Here is a 6977-nt window from a genome sequence, read left to right on the forward strand (position 1 = left end):
TTTTCTGTTATATTTTCAATAAATACAAAATCAGTATCATCTAGCAGCGCTATGCATAAACCTATGGCCGATATTGAGAGACCATAGATCGCTTGTTGCACATAAAAAATATATTTTGACCATTTAACTGATATAGCCGGCCGCTGGGATCTCAGATTTTTGCATGTCAAGTTACCCTTTTGTCCGCATCGAGCGGCGCTCTATATAATATGAACCAACATTATCGGCTCGAATAATTTCGACACAATAAATTAGATTTTTATTCATATGGATAACAAGTAGTGCTATTTTAGCGTGTAAAGAAATATGTGCATGCACCCACCAAGCTGGCTAACTTTCTGGACACTTTAGGTCAGTGCATGCAGTACTCCTCCATCAGATGCTGTAGCTCGTTACGTTGATGGCAGATTGGGCATCTGAGTGTAAAGGTAAAGTGTTGTTTTTAGTTGACCTATGTCTAGATGAGGTACAATATTAGTATATAACTAAATACGTATACATACATCACGCATATAGTATTGATGAATGGAGAATTTAAATGATTAGGAGGCATAGCTACCTTTCCAATCGTTAGTTCCAATTTATTAGGTCTGAGCAAACAATCAGCAGTAAGAAACTCTGTAGAAAAAAAAATCAGGTAGGTAGGCGTGCTATATTTTAATTATTGACACACTTACAGTATTTTCTAGCTAGCGCCAACGCCGCTAGTTCAAGTTTTAGTTATAATTAACTTGGATATAACTAAATGCCGGTAACTGTAATATTTTTTTTCAGTGCAATACCCGGCATTTAGTTATAATTAACTTGGATATACTTAATGTTCTACTAGACATAAGCCAGTTAAAGTTTTGAAATTTTGACTATCAATAATAATAATAATAATAATAATAATAATAATAATAATAATAATAATAATAATAATAATAATAATAATGTGTTTAACATGAAATTGGCATGTGCAGAGGTTTTTCTATAGTCTCACGAAATTGTTGCATTTGTATAAAATATATACATATACTCTTCATATACTTTTCGATTTTTGTGCTCGTTTTGTGTAAAAGGGTTAGTTCGGAAATACAATGTTCGAAACATGATGACTTTTAAAACTGGCTCCAACATATTTAAATTACCAAGGTGGGTGCCAGTTTAATTTCATGGTATTAAAACATATGGGCTACGTGTGTTGAATCCGGAACACTAATGGGTCGCGTTACTCGCTCGTATGCCATAAGAGCCGAGAGATCCAATAAAATGTTACTCCTTGAATCCTTTTGCTCTCAATTATTGAAAAGGTACTTCAACGCACACATATATTTACTTGAAGAAAATAGTTAATACATTTCATATCACTCCGTTTATTTATATGGGAGTGTAATGCTAGCTATAGGTAGCTAGAGTAGTGAGGCACATGGCGACCCAGCAGCGGTGGTTAGTTTGCATTTTTTTTTTGATGAATTAATTATTATATTGGAGAGGAGCGATTTGATGGGAGAGAAGAGAGAGATTAGCAGCAATTAAAAGATAGAGGATGAGTCGGAAGGGACGGCGCGTAGTGAGTGATTGAGATCGACAGATGAGAGGCCGGCCGGACGGTGACCGCTGGGCCCACCACGAATCTTTTGGTGACTTAACTTGCCCATCACGAAACCTCACACTCCTTGTCCTGTCCCCACTCAAATAGCTAATCCAAACATTACAGTGAGTAATAATTTTATTTTCAGTGTTTTATTTCGTATACGCATCTATGTTTTTCTCAAAATATACAACGTTTTTTTGTCTCAAAAGAATTTGACACCGAACAGATTTAAAGTTGCAATAAGAACAATGCTCACTTCTCAATTGAAAAAACTGATCTCCCTTTACAATGGGGTAGGACTCCCCATTTATAGTGATCCATAACCTACTTTACATTTCGAAAATATCCTTACTTAACCACTATATTCCTAGGACATGCCGTACATAAACGTCATTAAGAAACACGTGTACAAATTGAACCTTTCCATGTGGTCACGCTTCTCACACCTCGAAGATCCTCTACCTCGGCTTCTTCCTCTACTAGTGTGGCCTCCTGTTTGCCCACTGCCTTGATTTGCTTGTTGCTGTGATTTGTGCCCATTTTGATTTTGATTTTGTTGCTGCGATGGTTAAGCACCCTCGATTGGTAGGATGTGTTGAGCCGGATATGGTTTTGCTGTTGGAAATTGTACTTTTGTGGTGGCCATTTTTCTTCTTTGTGCGCTTGCTTATCGTGGTTTCTTTCCACTACTCTTTTCCTGTGGTCGTCATCCGATCTGTAATATTTTTCTAGCTCCGCAAATAGTGCTTCCATTATTTTTGGCTTTTCTCTTGATAGATGCAAGGCTGTTTGCCCGTGGTTTATCCCTTTAATGCAAGTTGTTGTTGCTACACTTTCATCAACATCTAGTGTTTGAGATTTCAACTGAACAAATCTTTTGACATAATTTGCTAGAGGTTTTTTTTATCTCTTTGGATGCAATTGAACAAATCTCCTTAATCTGTTACAGCTCTATGGAAACCTCGGCAGTTTTGAATTAATTTTGTCTTAAGATCTATCCAGTTGTACATAGATTGCGGTGGAAGTAAAGAGTACCAATTGAGTGTTGCGCCTTCACATGCTATGATCAAAGATTTGGCCAAAACCATATCATCTCCCCCCACCGAGGCTATAGCAGCTTCGTAGCTCATGAGGAATTGGCGAGAGCATCGGCAGAGCAGCCCCATAGGCAGGAGCCCCGCGGGCAACAGCAATGCATCATTGGGTGGGTGGGGGGAGGGTTGTTCGGCGTGCGAGGATGGTGCGGTCCGGTGCGCGGGGGTGGAGTGCTCCTGCGAGAGGGTAGCCAGGGGTTGCGCTCCCCGGTAGTGCAGTAGGCTAGCCACGGTGGGGCTGTGGTGAGCGGCAGAAGGGAGGAAAGGGACGTATTGAGCTAAAGGAAAAAAATAGAAATGAATAGGTAACTTATGTAAACGGTGGCAAAGATGGGTAAATACTCCCCAACTCTATGAGGAATGTACAAAAAGTTGATTTCTGGAGCACCGTCTTGAGAAGCTCCACCAAAAACATAGAGCCAGCCCCTAGTTTTTCGTTTTTCTTGGAGCTAGAGTTCGTGGAGCTGGATGTGTTTGGCAGTACTCCACTCCCAACTCTTCTACCAAACACCTCCTATGGGTAATGCGTGAAAGGAGCAAGCTGTTGAATTTTTCAAATCGAGTGCAAATCAAAAGGCTATTGAATTATTGATCCGATAATTTCAATGCACATAAAAGGCCATTGAATTAATTTGGTCTAATTAGTGGCCTATGATATCAACTGAAAAATAACACACAAATTGAGCCAATATACAAATCTCAGTACATCCTCGAGTTTTTTTGTTACGAGTATATTAGTCCTTAACTCCACAACCAAGTACAGTTGCTGTGCCAAAACTAAAGAGCATTGTAACAAGTTAAGAGAATAGCATGCGTGCATTCATGTGCATATGCTCGTACACGTATACAGTAGAAGAGTTAATGCAATATTCCGTACGTGTAGTGCTGTTGCTGTTGATCAAATGGCATGCCAGCACACATAGGATTTGGCAGCTGGTACAAAAATTACAAGTGTGATGAGAGTACATTGCATGTCGTCCTGCACGTACGGGCTGCCCCTGGTTATGGCAGATTCATGGCTAATAACACGCGCCCGTTAGGAATCCAAAGTACACGTCTTGTCAGTAAGCTCGACTGTAAATTGTGCTGCCGGGGATATTGATGATCGATGGGCCAGGTTGTAACCTATGAACTACACTTATGTATTTCATGCGGTCATGCCGCACAATGCTAATTATAGGTTACACAGATTTGGCCTTGTTGCATGGATTATATCTTTGAGAGAATTCTCTATTTGACACTCGTATAATGAGTAGTTTCTTTCTTATCCCTTAAACTTTTTTCTTTCCTTATTTGACACTCTCATTTGTTCCGTCAGTTAACTTGGGTGAACAGTAATACATGGATACTTTCACCCTATTTTACTAAACAAAACGATATCCAAATCAGCTCTAAAATTCATGAAATTTTTTGTAGTTATATAAAAGATAGAGATAAACTCATTTTATACAAAAAAACATATATATCATTTAAAATCTTAAAACTAAAATTCATCAAAATACATTACTTTTGGAAAGTATTTTTATGCTCTAAAAATTCACATAATCTTTAAAAGTAGCATATTTTTGTGAATTTTAGTTTTAAGATTTTAAATGATATATTTGTGTTTATTTGTAAAAATAAGTTCATCTCTATCTTTTATATCATTGCAAAAAAATTCATGAATTTAAGAGGTGATTTAGATGTCGTTTTGTTTAGTAAAATAGGGTAGGAGTATCCACGGGTTACTGTTCACCCGAGTTAACTGACGGAATGAACGGGAGTGTCAAATAAGGAACCAAAGTTCAAGTCAGTGTCAAATAAGGAAGGAAAAAATTTTGAAGATCAAGAAAGGAACCAGTCATTACATGAATGTCAAATAGGGAAAGTCAGTGTCAAATAAGGAAGGAAAAAATTTTGAAGGCCAAGAAAGGAACCACACTCATTATATGAATGTCAAATAGGGAATTCTCTCTATATCTTTCCATGCCCCTCCATTTGAAACTCATTATATGAATGTCAAATAGGGAATTCTCTCTATATCTTTCCATGCCCCTCCATTTGAAACCGTGTAAGACGACTTATCTCATTTCATTATGGGTTGGATTGGACTCAGGGCCAGATATGTCTTTCCATGTCCCTTTCATACGCATCGGTCAAAAGTACGTTCTTTTTACAAAAGGCGTCATAGGGCATCCTTTATCTGATTTACTCCCTCCGTTCCAAATTATAGGTATTTTAACTTTTCTAAATTTATGGATATTATTATGCATCTAGATATAGTGTACGTCTAGATACATAATATTATCTATGAATAAAAAGCTAAAACAACCTATAATTTGAAAGCTAAGAGAGTATATATAAGAAGAAAAAGAATGAACCAATACAGAATAGACTGCCAAAAAAATGCAATCAAATTTGAGAAAGACTTCTTCTCAACCGCATCCATCGCAACCATGGTCATTCCGTGCTGCTCTCTACCGCCGTCGATCCTCTGCCGTAACGGTGACAGAATTTCCTCATTTGGATGTTACCTAAACAAAGTGACTTTCCTTCCGAAAATATTTAAGGCGGACCAAATTACCCACTGCCCCATTAAAAATATCAGGACTAGCAAACACACACACACAAAAAAACATATACTAAAGACATTGGTTCTGAGGTAACAGCACTCTCTTGACACCGACGCACTTTACAATTTTTTTTTCCTTTTTATTAATCTTTTGGAGAGATGTGAGTGGTGGGTAGTAGCTGCCGGTGGAAGTAAGCTCTGTGATTGGAGGATAGAGAAAGCAGGGTTTGGAAGATTCTGATGTGAGTGCTAGAGCACACAGAAAAAGTAAGATTATTTTTTTAACCCTCGGGCTTCTATCCCAACTAATTACGGATCAACGGTTGATGTGGGGGCGTGTTTGCTTGCCACAGCCGCCACAGGTTGCAGCGTGGCGAGTTGTGGCCGTGAGCCAAGCACGCTCCATATCTTTCTCCGTCTGAAATTTACGTGTCGATTTGACAGCACGTTTCTTTCAGCCCCAGTAATTTAATTTCGGCTATGTGCACACGTGCTTGATAGGTAATCTAATTCTTAGCACAAATCACGAATGATTTGTGCATCGCCTCAGCTCGGTGATTAATGTTGGATCATTAGTTCGTGGTTACATTAGTTGCATGATGCACATGCATGGATCGATGTACAGTACAGCGCGATGTATAAGCACCCACATCGTCAGACACACATGAATCTTGATGGAGAAGTTTGACATAGAAAAGTCCCGAGTACCTCAGCTCTCACTCGTTGTTGTCACAACGGTTGGAGTGTGGCGTGGCGGTTTGCCTACGTGTCACGGTCTAGGATGGGCACTTGGGACGAAAGCATATGCATGTGTGTGCACATGTTGACATGCTACAGTGACCATAGACGATCCAGTTACGTCGTCTCAGCAGGAAATGGAGACCAACAGCAAGCTAGCTACTGTACCGTACTGATGAGCATGTAGCTCTCGTGCGATACACTGTAAGTATGGGAATGTGCCTTCAATACCGGTTGCAAACTTCCCCTTTAGTACCGGTTGTGCAAACGGTATTACTATGTTGGTACTAAAGGGTCCTTTAGTATCGCGTGAAATAACCGATACTAAATTGCCTGCCATATCACGCGTGGCCGAGACCTTTTTCTTTTCTTCTCATTTTTTTTTGTTCTTTTCTTTCTTTTCTCATTTTCCTTTTCTACCATGTCACACGCCATTCCACTGTCGCGCCATGCCCGGCCTCCGCGCCTCCAGGCCCCCACGCTTCCGTTCGCCGCGCCTCCAGGCCTCTGAGCGCCCCGGCCTGGTCCCCAGCGGAGTAGTGGCAGCGGCCCCTCATGCAGGCAGCCTGATGGTAGCTCCTCACCGAAGGCGGGGGCGTGCGGGCCTCCGGAGTGGAGGCTGGAGATGTGCGCCCAGCAGCTCGAAGGCCGGGGGAGTGTGACCAGGGTCGTGGAGAGCGGCGGCGCGCGGCTCTGGCATGGCCCCGAGAGGCGGCGGCATTGAGAAGAGAGGGAGGAGAGAGGTAGGAGAGATAGTGCATGGCCGGTGGGGGAGAGATAGTGCATGGCCAGTGGGGAGAGGAGGGTGGGGAGATAAATGATAAGGCGTATGGTGGGGAGATAAGGAAGAGAGATGAGTCGGAGAGAGCCGGAGAGAGATTTTTAGTACCGGTTGAGAGCTCCAACCGGTACTAAATTAAATTAAAGATCACACATTAGTACCGGGTACCGGTCCCCCAATCGGTACTAAAGGAGCTTACGGGTCCTCCTGGGAAAGAGGCTCACATGGGTGTCTGGG

Source organism: Setaria italica, chromosome II, assembly GCF_000263155.2.
Source record: "Setaria italica strain Yugu1 chromosome II, Setaria_italica_v2.0, whole genome shotgun sequence".
Lineage (NCBI taxonomy): Eukaryota > Viridiplantae > Streptophyta > Magnoliopsida > Poales > Poaceae > Setaria > Setaria italica.